Genomic DNA, 20,154 nt, shown 5'->3' with positions numbered 1-20,154 from the left:
AACTTTGAACTATGATACATTTCAATTGGGAAAGTATTCATAGATACGTATGACATGAGAACATTACTACTACAACAGAGACTCATTAAAACAAATCCCCAGAAAATACTGTATGTTGTATTATACAGTACACTTACTTTCAGTTACGCAATTAATCTAACCTTCTAACCTAACAATACCACTTCACGCTTTTCACAACATGAAATAATTACCAGACACGATATCCATTGCATTTGACATCCACTTGTACAGTGAAATCCCATTTCAGATCATTATAATATTGCATAATGTTACTTTATTAACACTAATTCCTGTCAGTTGTCATCATATGACTTCACCATACAGCACATAATTAAGACCACAATCAAGCGTCTAATAAGGGGATAGAGAGGGAAGAGGAGCGAGGAGTATGCTTGCATTATCAGATGGAGGAGCAACTGCACTCGAGGCAAGGACGAGGCCATTTAGACGAAAACAATGAAGATCAAACGCATCATGATCATTTGGTGTGAAAATGTGTGTTAATGAACTGGAGAGAACGAGAGACTAAGACCAGCAGAAACGACATTCCCTAGAAAATACGTTGATTAAGATGATACATTGTTACATCGCTAACGTTTTGTTATGTCAGGGATTCTGCTAAGAGTTGCATTTTCAAAACCTCTGCACAACATACTGGTCCTGTTGCGTTGAAGTTAAAAAAAGATTGTTGTGTAAGAAGTACAATTTTCCTAGAAGATATGTTGGATTGAACAGTCAAAAGCGATGAGTTACGTTTCTGTCTAGCTATATTGAGTGTGTTGTGTTTTTCCAGCCTCTATGTACGATATGCTGGTCCTGTTGAGTTGGAGTGGAGTCGGGGATATGATGTGTGAAGTTGGATACATGCAGACAGGCTCATCTCTAAGAAGTTTCAGCATCTCGCATCCAGGCATCTGTAGGCTGTAATTTTACCTCACATTGCTCTGCTGCGGTAGCAGAGCCGAAGACATAACTTTTCTGAATTCCCTCCAGACCTTCGACTGAGCGATTAAGTGACAAGGTACATACTGTGAGTGTTTCTTCAGTAAGCATACTATAAATGCCCTTAGGAACTAAGATCTGCAGTATGGGAGATCATTTTTTGGCTACCTACACAAAAGTTGAAAAGGGTACACCAAAGCAAATTCCCCATTGATCACATGCTATTGAAATAGCCCACTTGGGCGCTTTATACGCAAATCATCGCGCAATGCATATCAAACGCGTATGTGTTTCTATACCTGTTTGATAAGACTGAATAATTAATGAGCAATAAACTGCTCAAATGCCAAGTCAAGATACTTAGATGAAGAGAGGAGGCAGATCTGAATAACTTTGGAGAAAGTATTGCTGCAAGAGTTCAATTACCATTGTTAGGATTACACTGTAAACAGTCTGGCTTCATTTCGCTCACATCCCTGAATCATCCCATTGAGATATGGGACCGCTCTTTTGAATATTATTCACAGGAATTAATGATCTCCTTCCATTGTTTAAGGTCAGGGCGTTCAATAAAATTGACAGGCTGACTTTCAGATACTTGAAGGTGTTGGCTGGAGTCTTAACCTTTATTGAAAGGTCAGCATCTGTCCTGCCATTTGGGCCAACAGCATGGACACTGTGGTATACACAGACTCTAACGGTCTTTCCGGAGCTGAGATCTCAATTAACAATGAATATTAATGACAGAGAGGAACAGAGCAAAGTTTTTGTGTAATCAGTTGTTGATTCATGGGGATGAACTATCATGTTCTGGAAGTTTCTGTCTAGTATTTAGACTGATCTCTCTCTAACTCTATGTTTCTACATATTCTCTCGACCTCCCTCTCTCTCGGTCCCACCAGGTCTCATTTGAACAAAGTCAAATATGATCTTTTGTGCTCTTGTTTTGTTTATACGGAATCCCAGCACTGTGGCAACCGTCACAGTGATGTATCAGCAACCCAGCCAAGTAGGACAGGTCCCATACAACGGGTGGGTTACTGCTCTAACTGCCTTCTCACAGCGGAGAGATATGACTAGGCTGAATGAATGTCAGGGCACATCTCAGAGGCTTGGGGATGTCAATATTCTAACACCCAGGACTATTTACTCCTCTTAATGACTACACCTGTCTTCAATTACTTTACATGCTGACAAAACACCTGGCTTACTTATCCTTTTTACTGCCCTTTAACTAATTTTGAAGAGTGTCACTGTCGGATGATGTATTTTGTTAGAAAATATATACAGTATTTCAAAATCTAAGACAATTCCTTTTGGATTATTTTTGGAGACTGACTCGCAGTAGCAGACTTTTCTCTGCTCTATAACTAATTAAAAGGAGCTTTGGGATTAAACAATGTCTTAGGTTGGATACTGGATATCTATTTTGAAAGATTTTGTCACTGATTTCCCAGCAACTGACTCATACCTTGACATTCAACAGTACTGGAACATTTAAAGGACATTACTAATCTTCGCAGATATTCAAAGAGTAAACCGGCTTGCTTTCTCTAGCCTCAAGGAAAAACCATACATACCATTTGTCATTGTCAGACTTATTTCAGTCTGAATTTCTCTCTGAAACCTCCTCAAACATGAAGGGTGGATTTGTTTTGTGCTCTGAAGAGAGTTATTAACCTGGAAATCCCATTGCCAGCTTCAACACTCTATCTGTATGTGGCTATCTAAACAATCTCAATTACTGGAGTCGGTACTGGAGTCAAACATGGTGCAGTATTATGTGTAACAAACAATCCAAATGTGAATTGAACAGAACAAAAAAAAGATGAAGATTGAATCCTCTCTTGTTACCCAATGGAAAACAAATGCTGTACTGAAACACATGGAAAAGATGCAAGGGTTTTATAGTTTTCATTAAATGTAGGTCTTGGAATAACAAAACACAGAACATTAAATTAGGAAAGCCTGTTCATTGTATCATCTCCCCATCTCTCTCTCTCTCCCTTGTCGTCACCCTGACTCACGCAACAGGTCCCACAAACACTCGCAGGAGCCGCATCAATATCATCTTACTAGAATCATTCAACTTTTAATGTGTTGACACACAAAATTGCCTGAAAGGACCGTAAGCTCTTGCTGTGTCTCTACTATAGTCACCACTAGCAAAACGACAAGAGAAACGGCAACCAAAGTAATGAATGAAGACAACCTGTTCGGTACTAAAATATATTGATGGTGGTTATGGCTTATAACTTCAAAGAGTAGAGACAAGTATTCGTTCAGCTGGGGCTCCCCGCCCAATGCTCAGTACTGCAATTCTGCTTTGTGTCCAGCATTCTTGTACAAAACAGTGAGAGAGAGAGAAAGAGAGAAGGGGCAGGGAGAGAGAAAGATGGAAGAGAGAGAGAGAGTAGAACAGAAAGAGAGTGGAGAGAGACTGCACTATTGTTCCTATGATGAATGTGTCATGGGAGGGAAGGAAAGGGAGAGAGGAAGTGAGAGAGACAGAGAAGGAGATATGAGGAAAGGTTACTGTCTTACCTCCACAAGGTGCTCTCTGTAACACTCCCCAGGTGAAAGTCGTGAAGTTTGGTCAGAATCAGGATCACCTGGAAACAAAACAGACATGACATGTGTTATAAGTATGTAATAAGCCATGAAATTACTCAAACCTATTAGATAATAAACATTTAGGAACACCACAGGTTATTCTGTCAGAAGACAAGACAGACTGGGTAAACTAATCTATATTCTCTTAGAAGAACACCAACCTACATATTCCATATGTACACCAATAACCGGTGTTTGTTGATATATTGAAATGTTATGAATGTTCCTTTGGCTCCGTCCCCAACACAACACTAGTCAAGGGGCACTTTGCCAGCCTGTATGCCCACTTTGAACCCTCTCTCTCTTGATCCCTCAGTGCTGCCAGGCTTGGCCCCTGACAAGCATGATCCTTCAGTCAGTCGCTCTGTTCCGATAGCTTTCATCTGAGCAGTTTGCAGAGCGGGAAAGAGAGAGAGAGGAGGGAAGGCGGTCTTTGATAACCCACTGAACAGGGTAACGGGTGAATCATAGACCAAGATGGCCAACCATATTCTAGAGACCCAAAGATCAGATTTGATATCAAAACAGAGGACCAGAGAACTCAGTGGTTTTTGAAGCCTGAAGTGACATCTATCACTGATTCCCAAATCAACCCTTATACCTCCTCCCTAGGCACTCCTGTAGGAAATGTTTAACTTGTAGAGTATTTGATATTTAAAAAGGCTTATGAAGTTTGTCATTTCCATTTTGAAAATTCAAACTAGATTTTCTTCCTTACGAAAAATGTATGAACCTCTTAAAAATATATATTTATAATCCACATAATAATTCACATTCTTGTTGCTGCAGGATTATTTTCCTGCTGTATCAAACTGCCTCAAATGAAGATCCTACATATGTAGGTGCAAGCAGTACGGCCAAAATTCCCCCCAGCCTATTAGAAGGCAAATTGTTAAAGTTATTAAAATTATGCTTAAACCTATTTTAGATCTACAGGAGAGGCTAGTGGGTAGAAAGGTCTAAGGGGCTGATTTGGGATTCAGTGTATGCTCCTCTGATTGGTAGACTATTGATACAACCAGAGCACATATGGCATCTACAGAAGAAACAAACAGAGGCAGAAAAAAACAACACTGTCTTTATATAAATGCCACAACACTCAGATGGTCACAACGTCATTAGCAATTGACATTACCACCTCCGGGTCATGCTTTTTTTTTGTACCATCATCTTTGATATTCAAGAGAAAGGACATAATGTATTATTCCAGACCAGGCCAAATTAGACGTTGGCCACTTGATGGCTGTAGTGTATGTGTAAAGTTTTAGACTGATCCAATGAACCATTACATGTTGTAATGTTGTATCAAGACTGCACAAATGTTCCTAATTGGCTTATTAACTTCTTATGGCTGCAGGGGCAGTATTGAGTAGCTTGGATAAAAGGTGCACAGAGGTGCCCAGAGTAAACGGCCTGCTCCTCAGTCATAGTTGCTAATATATGCATATTATTAATAGTATTGGATAGAAAACACTCAGAAGTTTCTAAAACTGTTTGAATTATGTCTGTGAGTATAACAGAACTCATATGGCAGGCAAAAACCTGAGAAGTTCCACTTCCTGTTTGGATTTTTTCTGAGGCTGGTAGTTTTTCAACCAAGCTCCCATTGACATTACAGCGAGATATGGATGAGTTTTCACTTCCTACGGCTTCCACTAGATGTCAACAGTCAATAGAACTTTGTCTGATCACTCTGCTGTGAAGGGGGGCCGAAGGAGACAGGAATGAGTAATCACTGCCATGAGGTGACCACGCATTGAACACGCGTGTTCATGTGAGAGGCAGCTCCGTTCCATCGCTCAACTGAAGTCAATGTAATTCTCCGGTTGGAACGTTATTCAAGATGTATGTTAAAAACATTCTAAAGATTGATTCAGTACATCGTTTGACATGTTTCTACTGACTGTTACGGAACTTTTGGACATTTCGTCATGTTTTGGTAAACAATTTTTTGGGATTGTTTACCAAACGCGCTAACCAAAGTAGCTAATTGGACATAAATAACGGCACATTATCAAACAAATCAAGCATTTATTGTGGGCCTGGGATTCCTGGGACTGCATTCTGATGAAGATTATCAAAGGTAAGGAAACATTTATCATGTCATTTCTGGTTTCTGTTGACTCCAACATGGCGGCTAATTTGACTCTTGTTCTGAGCTCCGTCTCAGATTATTGCATGGTTTGCTTTTTCCGTAAAGTTTTTTTGAAATCTGACACAGCGGTTGCATTAACGAGAGGTATATCTATAATTCAATGTGTATAACTTGTATTATCATCTACATTTATGATGAGTATTTCTGTTGAAACGATGTGGCTATGCACTATCACTGGATGTTTTTGGAACTCGTGAATGTAACGTGCCAATGTAAACTGAGATTTTTGGATATAAATATGAACATTATCGAACAAAACATACATGTATTGTGTAACATGATGTCCTATGAGTGTCATCTGATGAAGATCATCAAAGGTTAGTGATTAACTTCTTATGGCTGCAGCCCGACGCCGGTACACTTATGACAACAGCCAGCTCAAGTGGAGGGCGCGAAATTCAAAAGATATTTTTTTTAAATATTTAACTTTCACACATTAACAAGTCCAAGACACCAGATGAAAGGTGCACATCTTGTGAATCAAGCCAACATGTCCGATTTTTAAAATGTTTTACAGGGAAGACACAATATGTAAATCTATTAGCTAACCACGTTAGCAAAAGACACCAATATTCTTACTCCATCAGTTTATGACTCCATCAGTAGCTATCACAAATTCGGCCAAATAAAGATAAAAATAGCCACTAACCAAGAAACAACCTCATCAGATGACAGTCTGATAACATATTTATTGTATAGCATATGTTTTTTTCAAATATTTTGCATATTTCAGGTATAATTCATAGTTTACATTTCAGCTACAATCAGAAATTGCACCGAAAGCAGCCATAATATTTACAGACACCAACGTCAAATACCTAATTACTCATCATAAAACATCATAAAAAATGTTTTACAGCGCAAACAAAATGTAGCGTGATATTAGCATAGCCACAATAGCCAGAAACACTTGGGCGCCCACGACCAGTCAACATGCACGACAGATATTAGAAATAGCATCATAAAATGTTTCTTACTTTTGGTGATCTTCCGTCAGAATGTTGGATAAGATGTCCTTTGTCCAGAATAGTCGTTGTTTTGATCTGGAACGGCAAATATCCCTCTTCATTTAGCATGGGCACTTGCCAAGTGACACGGATTACTCCAACGTCAACAAAGTTAGAAAACGGAACACGGCAAAACTCCCGAAAAAGTTTCAATAATCTGATTAAACTATATTGAAAAAACATACGTTACGATGATATGGTGACATGTATCAAATCAAATCTAAGACGGAGATGTTCGTCTTTCATAACGACAGCTAAACAGAAGCCATATCCATGTCCTCTTTCGCGCGCTCCAGAAACAGGAAATGGACGGTCACGTCAAACAAAGACCTTTTATTCCACCTCAGACCAAGATAGACACGAAATTTCTTCTCTCACCGCATCTTGACAACCAGGGGAAGGCGTAGGAAGTGTTTGTAGACTCTTACGTAACACGCCCATGTATAGGCATGCAGTTGAACAGAGCATAGATTTCTGACATTTCACTTCCTGGTCAGGAAAAGTGCTGCAGAAGGATTTCTGTTTCACTCAGAGAAATAATTCAAACGTTTTTAGAAACTAGAGAGTGTTTTCTATCCAATTGTAATAATAATATGCATATTGTACGAGCAAGAATTGAGTACGTTGAAATGGGCACATATTATCTGGCTACTCAATACGCCCCCTGCAGCCATAACAGGTTAATGTTATCTATTTTTCTGCTTTTTGTGACTCCTATCTTTGGCTGGAAAATGGCTGTGTGTTTTTTTGACTTGACTCTGAACTAACATAATCATATGTTGTGCTTTTGCTGTAAAGCCTTTTTGAAATCGGACACGATGGGTAGATTAACAAGATGTTTATCTTTCATTTGCTGTATTGGACTTGTTAACGTGTGAAAGTTAAATATTTCTAAAAAAATATTTTTGAATTTGTTCTGCTAGCGGAACGCCTGCGCTAGAAAGGCTAACATAAGAATGTGGGGAATGGTCACTGGTGAGCTATAGAGAACTAATGTCATATGGGTTGTTATTTTGTGATCTCATTAAAAAGGTTACAAAGGAAATACTGTATATACACTACATGTACAAAGTCTCCATCCTTAACATTGTATATGAAATAGGAACAATTATGAAAGCAGTTTTGTTAAGATGGATCCTAAAATCACATTCCTATCTTCTATAAACTGTGCATAGTAAGTAGCCATGCCCCGAGTGAGGTCAGCAAGCGTGTCAGCCTGACAGAACTGCCCCCCCTTTGGCCAGAGTGCATAAAAGGATTGGTAAAGAAATTAACATTAGACCGGAAAAACGTGAAGTGGTAGCTATGCGTTTGAAATGATTGGAACTTTGAACCGCAACACGAGGTGAAGAAAATAAACTATCTCCCAGACCAGGAAAGACGGGGAGCTGCAGCCCATGTCTAACGTGGTTTGAACTCTGAATATTAACACAAGGAAGAGGTGAGAAGCTCACCTCTCAGACAATCACTGGTACAGCTGATTAGCTGTCGTAAGTTATGTATCTAGAAAAGTGAATTTAAGTGGGACCACTGTACTGCTCTTCTCAAGTCACCATAGTACGCTACTCTCATCACCCAATGGGAACCATCGACATGGCTGGTTAGCCTATCTTCCAAGGAGCATCTTCCAGAGTGAACAACAGTAGACGACGGGAAAGGGTAGACCCCTTTCGGACAATCAGAGATCCACGGCGAACAAAGGCATTCACACGTAAGTACATTCATGATTTCTTACTCCAAATGGGCAGCTGTTCTTGTGCAAAATATATGATTACTGTGAGAATAGTTTCTCAAATGTATCAACGATAAATGTCTCTTTTTCTCTCTCCCTCTCCATGTTGTTGTGTAACAAGCTGCCATATGTTGTGTCACTCCGCTAGGGACCTTTTCCTAATTTATTAAGTGTGTATGTTATCATGTGCTATTATTTGGTTAGATAGTAAATAAATAATTTAACCAATTTGTGTAGTACTGAATCATAAGTAAGGCTGGGGTTTTTGCAGATCCAAGAGGCTACGACTGTTCCGAATGATCATATGATAAGAGGTTATGATTAATACGTTGACTGTTTTATGGATGTGATAGGTAAAGACATTTAGAGTTTAATTTGGGAGATAGTAACTCTAAGCAACCGCTCTTGTGGAGCCCCAAATTGTTACATGATTAATTTAATCAGGTAACAATTCAAGTTAGTTGAATTAAATTATAGTTAGTTGATTCAATAAATAACAGTCATCAGATTAATGAAAGTAAAGTCACGACAGTGTACACGGAGAAAGGGACAAACCACTTATTTCCCTCACTCTGATTAGCTATATGTTTGTAGCATCCAACTAAAGGGAGGTGGTTTATTGACTTACCCAAAATGCCAAGGGCAGGTTAGAACAGATTGTGTGAAGTCACACACCTTTTTCACATCACCCCCCAATGTTATAGTGAAGAGAAATGGGGCCTTGAACTCTTCAATCCACAAATGAAAAGCAGCAGGACTGGGGGCAGTGAAGATATCCTTTAAATGGTCACAGAAACAGTCCAAATCAATCCTGATGAAAATTTAAAGTATAGATAACTGCAAAAAATAAAAGAAACACCAACATAAAGCATTGGGCCACCAGGAGCTGCCATATCCACTTCAATGCGCCTTAAAAAATATTTTACAAGTGTCTGGAACTGTATTGGAGGGATGCAAACATCATTCTTCCACAATAAAGGTTGTTGATGGTGGTGTGAAAACACGGGACTCAAGCGCCACTCCAGAATCTCCCACCAGAATCTCCCATAAGTGTTTAATTGAGTAGAGATCTGGCGACAGACACACACACACTCTAAACTCCCTATGCACCTTTGAGTCTCCTCTATCAAAGTTACTGAAAGTTCTTCTAGCCATGGTAGCCAAAGTAATAGGCAACTGGGCATTTTTATTTATGACCCTAAGCTTTTTGGGATGTTAATTGCATAATTAACTCAGGAACCACAAATGTGTGGAAGCACCTGCTTTCAATGGACTTTGTATCCCTCATTTACTCAAGTGTTTCCTTTATTTTGTCACGCTGGTATAAAGGATTTGGAGACAGTGGCACGAATACATCATTTGGGCTTTTAATACATCCAAAACAAACATGTATACAAAACACTGGGATGTACCCAAACAAAAGAGTGAGGGTAAACCTTGTAGAACGACACGGGACGAGACCCATAATACACAATGCAAAAAGCACGCAGCACAGGCTGAGACAACGCATAGGTACTCACCCGACCAACGGACCTGGGAACAATAATTGACAGCCCAATGGGGAAACAAAGGGCGCATTAATACAAATACAATCAGTGAGGAATTGGAACCAGCTGTGCGTAATAACAGTGCAGCCTAGAAGGCCGGTGACGTCGACCTCTGGAACTGGTGAACAGAATGAGCAGCAGTACCGGGGGGATCCGTGACAATTTTGGCAGTTACCTGTACATTACATAAGAACATGAAAACGTAATATAATCTACTGTATCGTGCATTGTCATCCCTCTGCAACTGATAACTATATTGAACTCTTTAATATACTGTCTACACCCCCAGGCCCAGACACTTTAGGGTCAGGATCCTTCCTCACTAGAGAACTCACTTCCTCATGTCTGCTTAATGTACATTCCTCTGTCCTTGAGGTTTCACTGATCATCAGTAACAACACTCCTGATGATGGCTTGTACGAGTTCGGTTTCATACCTTTCGTCCTCGATGCTGCACCATGCAGCCGGCAAATGCAACATCCTTAGCTATGTCATAGTCCAGCGTTATCCCTCAGTGCCACAGCCTCAGCTTCCTCTAGCTCTAAATAATGAATGGTAATCAGTTGTGCTTATGCCGTATCTGCCCGGCCAGAATAAAGATCCCACCTGAAGATTATACTCCAAAGCCTGTTGCTGAGCCCTGATGCGAGCGTGACTCCACCAAGTCATACAGGACATCTGCGATCCATTTTGTGGAAAGGGCAGAACGTGTGTTAACCTGTCTAGCCCCGGGGTTCCGCTAGCGGAACTCCTCCCACATTCCACTGAAAAGGCAGAGCGCAAAATTCAAAAAATATTTTTGAGAAATATTTAACTTTCACACATTAACAAGTCCAATACAGCAAATTTTACAGCGAAAACAGCACGTATATTTATGTTAGCTCACCACCAAATACAAAAAAGGAATGACATTTCTTTCACAGCACAGGTAGCATGCACAAAACCAACCTAACTAACCAAGAACCAACCAAACTAACCAAGAAACAACTTCATCAGATGACAGTCTTATAACATGTTACACAATAAATCTATGTTTTGTTTGAAAAATGTGCATATTTGAGCTATAAATCAGTTTTACATTGCAGCTACCATCACAGCTACCGTCACAAATAGCACCGAAGCAGCCAGAGTAATTATAGAGACCAACGTGGAATACCTAAATACTCATCATAAAACATTTCTGAAAAATACATGGTGTACAGCAAATGAAAGACAAGCATCTTGTGAATCCAGCCAATATTTCAGATTTTTTAAGTGTTTTACAGCAAAAACACAATATAGCATTATATTAGCTTACCACAATAGCCAGAAACACAAGCCATTTACCAGCAGCAAAAGTTAGCGATCGTAACAAACCAGCAAAAGATATCTAATTTTTGACTAACCTTGATAAGCTTCATCAGTTGACAGTCCTATAACATCAGGTTATACATACACTTATGTTTTGTTCGAAAATTTGCATATTTAGAGCTGAAATCAGTGGTTATACATTGTGCTAACGTAGCATCTTTTTCCCAGAATGTGCGGATATTTTTCTAAAACTCACCTATTCTGACCAAATAACTATTCATAAACATGACAAAAAAATACATGTTGTATAGGAAATGATAGATACACTAGTTCTTAATGCAATCGCCGTGTTAGAATTCTAAAAATAACTTCATTACGACATCCAGCTTAAGTTATAGCGAGAGCGTGCCCAAAATCTGGGCGCTACCTAATAGTACACATGTTCGACAGATATATGAAATAGCATCATAAAATGGGTCCTACTTTTGATGATCTTCCATCAGAATGTTGTACAAGGGGTTCTTTGTCGGGAACAATCGTTGTTTGGTTTTAGAATGGCCTTTTTCCCTCGCGAATTAGCAAGCAAAACTAGCCAAGTGGCGCTAAGCTGTCCATCTTCACCAAACGCAAAGAACGCAACACGTCTAACGTCCCGAAAAAATGTCAATAATCTAATAAAACTATATTGAAAAAACATACTTTACGATGATATCTTCACATTTATCAAATAAAATCAAAGCCGGAGATATAAGACGTCTATAACGATTGCTTTTCAGAAGCCAATACTGGTGACCTTTATGCGCTTCCTGAACAAACGAATTCTGGGGTCATGTCATTCCAAGCTGTCTCTTTTGACCATAGAAAGAGATTGAGACCCCATTTCACCTCTCACAGCCTATTGACATCTAGTGGAAGGCGTATGAAGTGCATGTATAGTCACAAATCTCAAGCAAAATGATAGGGAGGCCCTGGAACAGAGCCTCGATTTGAGATTTTTCTGACAGGAAGTATGCTGCAAAATAAGTTCTGTTTTACTCACAGATATAATTCAAACGGTTTTAGAAACTTGAGTGTTTTCTATCCAATAGTAATAATAATATGCATATTGTACGAGCAAGAATATAGTACGAGGCCGTTTAAATTGGGCACAATTTTCCCCCAAAGTGTAAATAGTGCCCTCTATCCTCAACAGGTTTTAAGGTGTTGTCAGGTAAGAAGAGTTTCTGAGGTGATCACACAATGAGTCAACACCATTGCGTTTCAGGTCAGTGCTGATGCTTGGTGATGAGCGGAAAAAAGGCGGATGTCGCTGACTCGCTCGTGGATTTGTTGCGGTGTGACCTAAAAAGCTCTCTTCGACCTCATGCAAAAATAATCACGCCTGGAGGGAGAATCTCAAACTTTTATATGTTTATTTAAAGATTTATTCTGTTAAAGAGCTTTCTGGAAAGTAGAGAACAGGGGAGAACACGAGGTCAAGCTAAGAAGGTTGAAGATGCACAGTCAGGAGTGAAAAAGGAATGTTGAACGTGACAGAGATATCCACGAGACAGTATGTGAGGTCACTTAAAAACATCCTCCAAATGTCAGCGTTTCTTCCGCTATAGTTCTTCAAAGCACTTCAAGAGTGCATGTGTGAATGAAGCCAGTGATATGCATTCATGCCATGAAGGCCATGCTTAAAGTGCCATGAAAGAATTACTTAGGTCCATAGTGAGATTTAAACTTTCATGTCTCCTAGTTGTTTTCCCTCCTGTATTCAGTAACTTGTCACAAATACCTTATCTAGTGTTAACACTTTGTTGTGAATGGAAGCATGGATGGATGTCATAAAGGCCATGCCTAAAGTGCCATGTAAGTATAATTTATGAAGTTTAAACTTTCATGTCTCATAGTTTTTCCCTGTCCAGTAACTTTCACATTGTGCGTTAAAATAATGATTTGTGATATGCAAACTTTCATGTCGCCTAGTTTTCCCCTGTGTCAAGTAACTTATGACACATGCTGTATCTTGTGCTCACTCTTGGTTGTTATATTCATACATTTGCATGAAAGTTAGGGTTAGGTACATTGGGAGATTGAAACATTCCTGTCTTATAGCTTTTCTCCTCCACACTGTGCTCAGTAACATCGATAAATGATAATACATTTAGGTGGTGCTTATATTTGTTCTGTTACAAGTGTCATGGAAATGTGTTTCTTGCATATCCCAACTCCCCCTGAGACACCCGCAATTTTTTTTTTTTTTTTTTTTTTTTTTTTTAATCTTTATTTTAACAGGGAAAACAGACTGAGACCTAGATCTCTTTTACGGCTGTGCCCTGTGTAAACATGTTGACATGTACAGTTTTAGACATACAGACAAGAACATTTCAAAACATACACAATTCAACAGAAACAATCACAGACAACATCATATTGATCCTCCATAAACATTTTAAAATGGGCAAGGGACACCAGAGTGTCTAACTTAAGTTGGATCTGCAGTTTGTTCCATAAATAAGGTGCAAAGGAACTGAAGGCAGTCCTACCCAACTCTGTGGAGACCGCAGGAGTCTCTAATGTAATCCACATCTGTGATCTGGTTTTAAAATTAGTACATCTTGTGGAAATTAATGATGATATATATGGAGGTAGTTTTAAAAGAAGTGCTTTATAAATAAACAAGAGAGCATGTTGCTCTCGCCTCACAGATAGAGAGACCCAACCCACATGTTGATATAGGATACAGTGATGAGTTCTGTAACTATCACCCGTGATAAACCTGAGTGCACAATGGTAAATAGCATCCAGTGGTTTTAATGTGTTTGCCGATGCATGCATATAGATAATATCACCATAATCTAAAACGGACATAAAAGTAGCCTGCACAATTTTTTTCCTATTTACAGAGGACAGACAAGCCCTGTTTCTGTAAAGGAATCCTATCTTGAATTTGAGCTTTTTTCCCAATTCAGTAACATGTTTTTTAAAAGAAAGCCTATCATCTAACCATACCCCTAAGTATTTATATGCAGAGACCTTATTGATTTGAGTACCATCCAAGCTAGTGATTACAAACGTGTTTCTAACTGGGAGTTTAGACCTAGAAAAAAACATGACATTTGTTTTCTTAGCGTTTAAAACAAGTTTAAGCTGTAAAAGAGACCCCTGTAGTATCCTAAAATCAGACTCCAACTGCATTAAAGCTTGGTCCGCTGTTGGAGCAATAGAGTACATAACTGTGTCATCTGCATATAAATGGAATTTACAATATCTGACATCATCACCAATGTTGTTTATATAAAGTGAGAACAATAGTGGGCCAATTATTGAACCCTGAGGGACCCCTTTAAGTAACTGTAAGGGGTCAGACTTGACCCCATCGACCATGACGGCTTGAGTTCTATCTTTAAGATAGTCATAAAACCATCGGCAGGCATCAGTGCCCAGTCCTATAGATGACAGCTTACTCAATAGGATAGCATGGTCTACAGTGTCAAAAGCTTTTGACAAATCTACAAACAACGCAGCACAGTGCTTTCTATCGTCTAAGGCATTTGCAATATCATTTACAACAAGCATAGTGGCCGATGTGGTACTGTGTTTAGATCTAAAACCAGATTGATTGGTACTAAGAATACTGTTAGCAGAAAGAAAAGATTGTAACTGTTTGTTGACTATAGATTCTAGAATCTTTACCAGACAAGGGAGCCTAGAGATGGGTCGATAGTTATCCAAATCACTACCGTCACCTCCCTTATGTAATGGCAGAACAAAAGCTGCTTTCCACACCTTAGGGATATTTCCTGTGCTTAATGTTAGATTAAAAATGTGTGTTACTGGACCAGCAAAAATAGGTGCAGCACACTTAAGTAAGTACGGGTCTAAATTGTCAGCGCCTAAGGATTTCTTAGTATCAATGGCACACAGGGCAATTAGAACCTCTGCTTCAGTTATTTTCTGGAAACTAAAAACAGGGTTACCATTTTTCAGAGTAACGGTTGAAAAGCAAGACGAAAAATCAACTAACTGGCCAGTACCACAAAGTCCACTTTTCCTTTCAAATAAAAAACCAGCAGAGATGAAATGCTTATTAAAAGCATCACAAATATCATTTTTTTCAGTTAGAATACAGAAGTCTGAGGTAATTTGCTTAGGAAGAGAAACAGCAGAATTCCCCCGTTTCAGTGAATTAACGGTTTTCCAGAATTTTGCAGGATCTCCTGCAGAATCTGTCATAGCATTAAGGAAGTAATTTGATTTTGCCTTTTTGACAGCTGCAGTACATTTATTTCTCAATTGCCTAAAAAACAGCCAATCAGCTGGAGTACCTGTTTTCCTCGCCAAGGCCCAGGCCCGATTCTTTTGCAGGAAAAGACCTGACAATTCAGGAGAGAACCAAGAACTGGTTCGGTTTCTTACTCTGTGATTCTTAAGCGGGGCATGTTTATCAGACATAGAGGTAACAATAGAAGAGAAAATCAAATCAAATTTTATTATATAAAGGGAGTGGGGTTACGGGCAAGGTAACTATTGCCCAGTGCCCCTTGAGCAATTCGGGTTAAGTGCCTTGATCAAGGGTCCAGCAACAGATTTTTCACCTTGTTGGCTCCAGGATTCAAACCAGCGACCTTGCCCAACGCTGTAAACCTCCAGGCTACCTGCAGTAGCTATGCAGTACCTACAGTGCTTACTCTTGGTTCCTATCTAACATCTTCATTTCACACAGTGGGAATATTTATTCACTTCCTAGTTTATGATCAAAAAGCCTGAGAGCCTATAGGTGGTGTAGTGAATCTGTTTGTGCATCAGACACATTTCCCTGTTCCTGCTGTTGTAGTTTTGTTTCATGCGTGGACTGTTTCATATTTACTTTTCCTGTCTCTGTGGCATGTTTCTCATTTCTCAAGCTCACTCCAAGTGTCGAGATAAATAAGAAAAAAACACATCTCCTCTCACTGACCCAGTCTGTAAATGTGAATGTTTTAACCTCCATTATTCATTCACGCTTTGAGTTTCCACCCTCCTACATGTCTCTCACCAACGATCCACTGTGCTCTTTCGGCAAACACCTGCAAATATCTTTATGTACCCTTAATGTGTCAATTCTCCAAAAGTTATTTTCAATTATGCTTCAATGGATTCTGTTATAAGAGGAGATATTCTTCTACAGCTAATGTACCTTAGGGGTGAGAAGTGTGTGTGTGTGTGTCTCAATGCATTTGCGTTGTGTATTTGTTCCAACAGATAAACACTGACAGCTTGTACAATGCTGGTCCCTTTCCTGAGGTAAGGTATGCTGATGGCAGCATAGATGATAAAAAAATATATTTTCTGCCTTTTCTCTAGACACCTGCCTCTACTGATGCATTCTCTTCATTCTTTTTCCCCCTCTTCATTTTCTCCTCCCTTTCTTTCTCATTCCCCTCAACTATTCACTTTTTGCCTTTTTAGTCGGTTATTGCATGACCTTTTCACATTACCTCTCTTCATCTGTCTCTTATTAAGATCTATGTGCCCACAGTCTCTCTGGTATCCAGCATTATCTATCAGAGCAATGATGGTAAGGCATTGCCCAATTCATGCCCATTGCGGTTTGCCTCTGCCAACCAAATCTCAGTCGCTAAACTCTCATTTCCCGTGTCGACCAGAGGTCTCAGCATCGATTCAGACAGTCGATTCATTGGGTCTTGGATCTGGTGTTTGGACCCATATTGCATCTGTCATTCCCCTGCAGGCTGGATAGGAACAAAAATGACTTAGTAGTATAGTATCTCAAACAATAACTGTAGACATGTTTCACTGTGGATTCAGACGTTGTGTTCAGACCCGTTTAAGACTGGATGCCTGGGATTCGTCTATGTTCAGAACAATGTTCAAGCATATCAATCAGAGGAAAGATCATGTTTAGAGCCTGAAGGCTTGATCTTGCATCAGGGTCTTCAGCTAAGAACTTTTGTTTTCTCTCATCTCTCTCTCACAGTTGCATTGTCAGATAAAGTTGTTTATTTTTGTTAATCCCCCATGTGACACTAACAACCCGACAATGTCAGATGTTTGGGCCCTGGTGGAATATTTTGACAGGGTTTTTCCAGATATTCTTCCTGGTTAGTCTGTTTGGTGTCTTTGTTATTCAATCACGCAGTTACTATCTCTTTGGTTTGGTCAGTGGCCAGCCAAGTCAGCTGCAAGAGACCGAAAAATAACTCAGTCTTGTGAACTAGCTGTGCAAGATAGATCACCAACCTTTAGTTTCCCTGCTGGAACAATACAGGAGTAGGATCTCTGAGTTGGTTGTGCTCCTGAACACCCAATCCTTATCTCTTTTTTTGTGTTTTACCACAGACTGAAGTGTTTTGGTTTGGGAGTTTGGTCCCCCTCTCGCTTTGAAGTACTGAGCATTCTCCTCTCTAACCAGAGCCTGGTCTCCACACAGTGCCTCTACACACCAACCACTTAATTGTTCTGCTTTTAAGGATCAGCAAAGTAGGGGTGTTGTTTCCTACCTTCACCACCTGGGGGCAGCCCGTCAGGATGTCCAGGACCCAGTTGCACAGGGCGGGGTTCAGACCCAGGGCCTCGAGCTTAATGATGAGCTTGGAGGGTACAATGGTGTTGATTGCTGAGCCATAGTCAATGAACAGCATTCTTACATAGGTATTCCTCTTGTCCAGATAAGGATAAGGCAGTGTGCAGTGCGATGGCGTTTGCATCGTGGATCTATTGGGGTGTGTCTAGGGTATCAGGTAAGGTAGAGGTGATATGATCCTTGACTAGTCTATCAAAGGACTTCATGATGACAGAAGTGTGCTACGGGGTGATAGTCATTTAGTTCAGTTACTTTCTTTGGTACAGGAACAATGGTGGCCATCTTGAAGCATGTGCGGACAGCAGATTGGGATAGGGAGAGATTGAATTTGTCCGTAAACACTCCCGGAAGCTGGTCTGTGCATGCTATGAGGACAAGGCTAGGGATGCCGTCTAGGCTGGCAGCCTTGAAATGGTTAACATGCTTAAATGTCTTACTCACGTTGGCCACGGAGAAGGAGAGCTAACAGTCCTTCGTGGCAGGCTGCGTCGGGGGCACTGTGTTATCCTCAAAGCGGGCGAAGGTGTTTATCTTGTCTGGAAGCAAGACGGCGTAGTCCGCAATGGGGGCTGGTTTTCCATTTGTAGTCTGCGTATCATGACACAAGGCAAGACCCAGATGCAGACACAGGATGCAAATGGTTGGAGTTTAAGATGTTTAATAATCCAAAAAGGAGTAGGCAAGAGAATGGTCGTGGACAGGCAAAAGGTCAAAACCAGTTCGGAGTCCAGGAGGTACAGAGTGGCAGACAGGCTTGAGGTCAAGGCAGGCAGAATGGTCAGGCAGGCAGGTACAGAGTCCAGAACAGGCAAGGGTCAACACCGGGAGGACTAGAAAAAGGAGAATTGCAAAGGCAGGAGTAGGGGGAAAACCGCTGGTTGACTTGGAACATACTAGACGAATTGGTACAGAGACAGGAAATACAGGGATAAATACACTTGGGAAAACAAGCGACACCTGGAGTGGGTGGAGACAATAACAAGGACAGGTGAAACAGATCAGGGTGTGACACTGTGATTGTCTGTAGAACCTGCCACATAAGTATTGTGTCTGAGCCGTTGAATTGCAACTCCACTTTGTCTCTATTCTGACATTTTGCCTGTTTGATAGCCTTACTTAGGAAATAACTGCACTGTTTGTATTCGGCCATGTTCCCAGTCACCTTGCCATGGTTACATGCGGTGGTTCGTGGTTTCAGTTTTACGCGAATGCTGCCATCTGTCAAAGGTTTCTGGTTTGGGTAAGTTTTGATAGTCACTCTATATTACCCCTCAGTGTATACGTTAACACAACAATATTACTTAGTGCTTAGATACTTATCTCTTTCACTGTAGGTGTATTGTATTCTGAAGCAAATGCCTTTCATTGCTTGTTCCAGGAGTGAAGCTCATATTAAATGAGAGTTTAACTAAAGGAGTTGAGGGAGTCTTTTGTCTCAAACTGTGTACAATTGGAATGGTTGATTAAACGCCATCAAGCAGTCTTATTTACCTTGAATAACTAACTTCTTAACTATGGTGAAAGCGTTTCATCAATAATATCCACACTACCTCAGCGTTTCTTCCTCAATGCAGGCAGACACAACAACAGCAGACAGTGCAACTACTGCAGTACCTAACCCCCTCTGATAGTCAAGGAATATATTTCCGACTGCTTCCATCTTCCATCAACATGTCAAAACCCCATTCGTTTCAGATGCTAGGGAAGCATTGTGATATTTTATAAATTGCTACTCAAACAAAAAGGGGGAGTATTAACTATTTACTCAGCTGCTGAAGGCACTTAAGCTATATTTAGCTTAGAATTGAAATTATCAAGGCAATCCAGACCAGAACCTAGACATAAACACCTGAAGAGCAAACACCAGATAAACAACCGTCTCGGTGGACAGGGGCTGATGAGGAAGAAATTGCTGAATAAAAAATGAGGAAGGAGGGGAAGCTCTATTGTATGGCAGTGTAGCCAGGTTTAAACACTGCAATTGCATGCTTATTATGAGTACAGCTTCCTTCCCCGCAGACAGTCATGAATATGTAGTCATTCTAGGTTTTGCATTAACAAAAAAGGTGCATCAGAAATCAGACTAACTGTAGGAGGCATTATGCGCTTTGGTTTGGAAGTTTGATTGAATGCATTTCTGACTGATTGTACAGTCTTTCTGTGACACTCTCATAACAGAGCCTTGGTACTTGAGGATAGAACTAAGAGGTGAAAAGTAAAATGGATGCATAGCCTACATACAATACAACAGCTATATATCTCTTCAATTTTTACTT

This window comes from Salvelinus namaycush, chromosome 2, assembly GCF_016432855.1.
Source record: "Salvelinus namaycush isolate Seneca chromosome 2, SaNama_1.0, whole genome shotgun sequence".
Classification (NCBI taxonomy): domain Eukaryota; kingdom Metazoa; phylum Chordata; class Actinopteri; order Salmoniformes; family Salmonidae; genus Salvelinus; species Salvelinus namaycush.
This window is presented reverse-complemented; position numbering follows the sequence as displayed.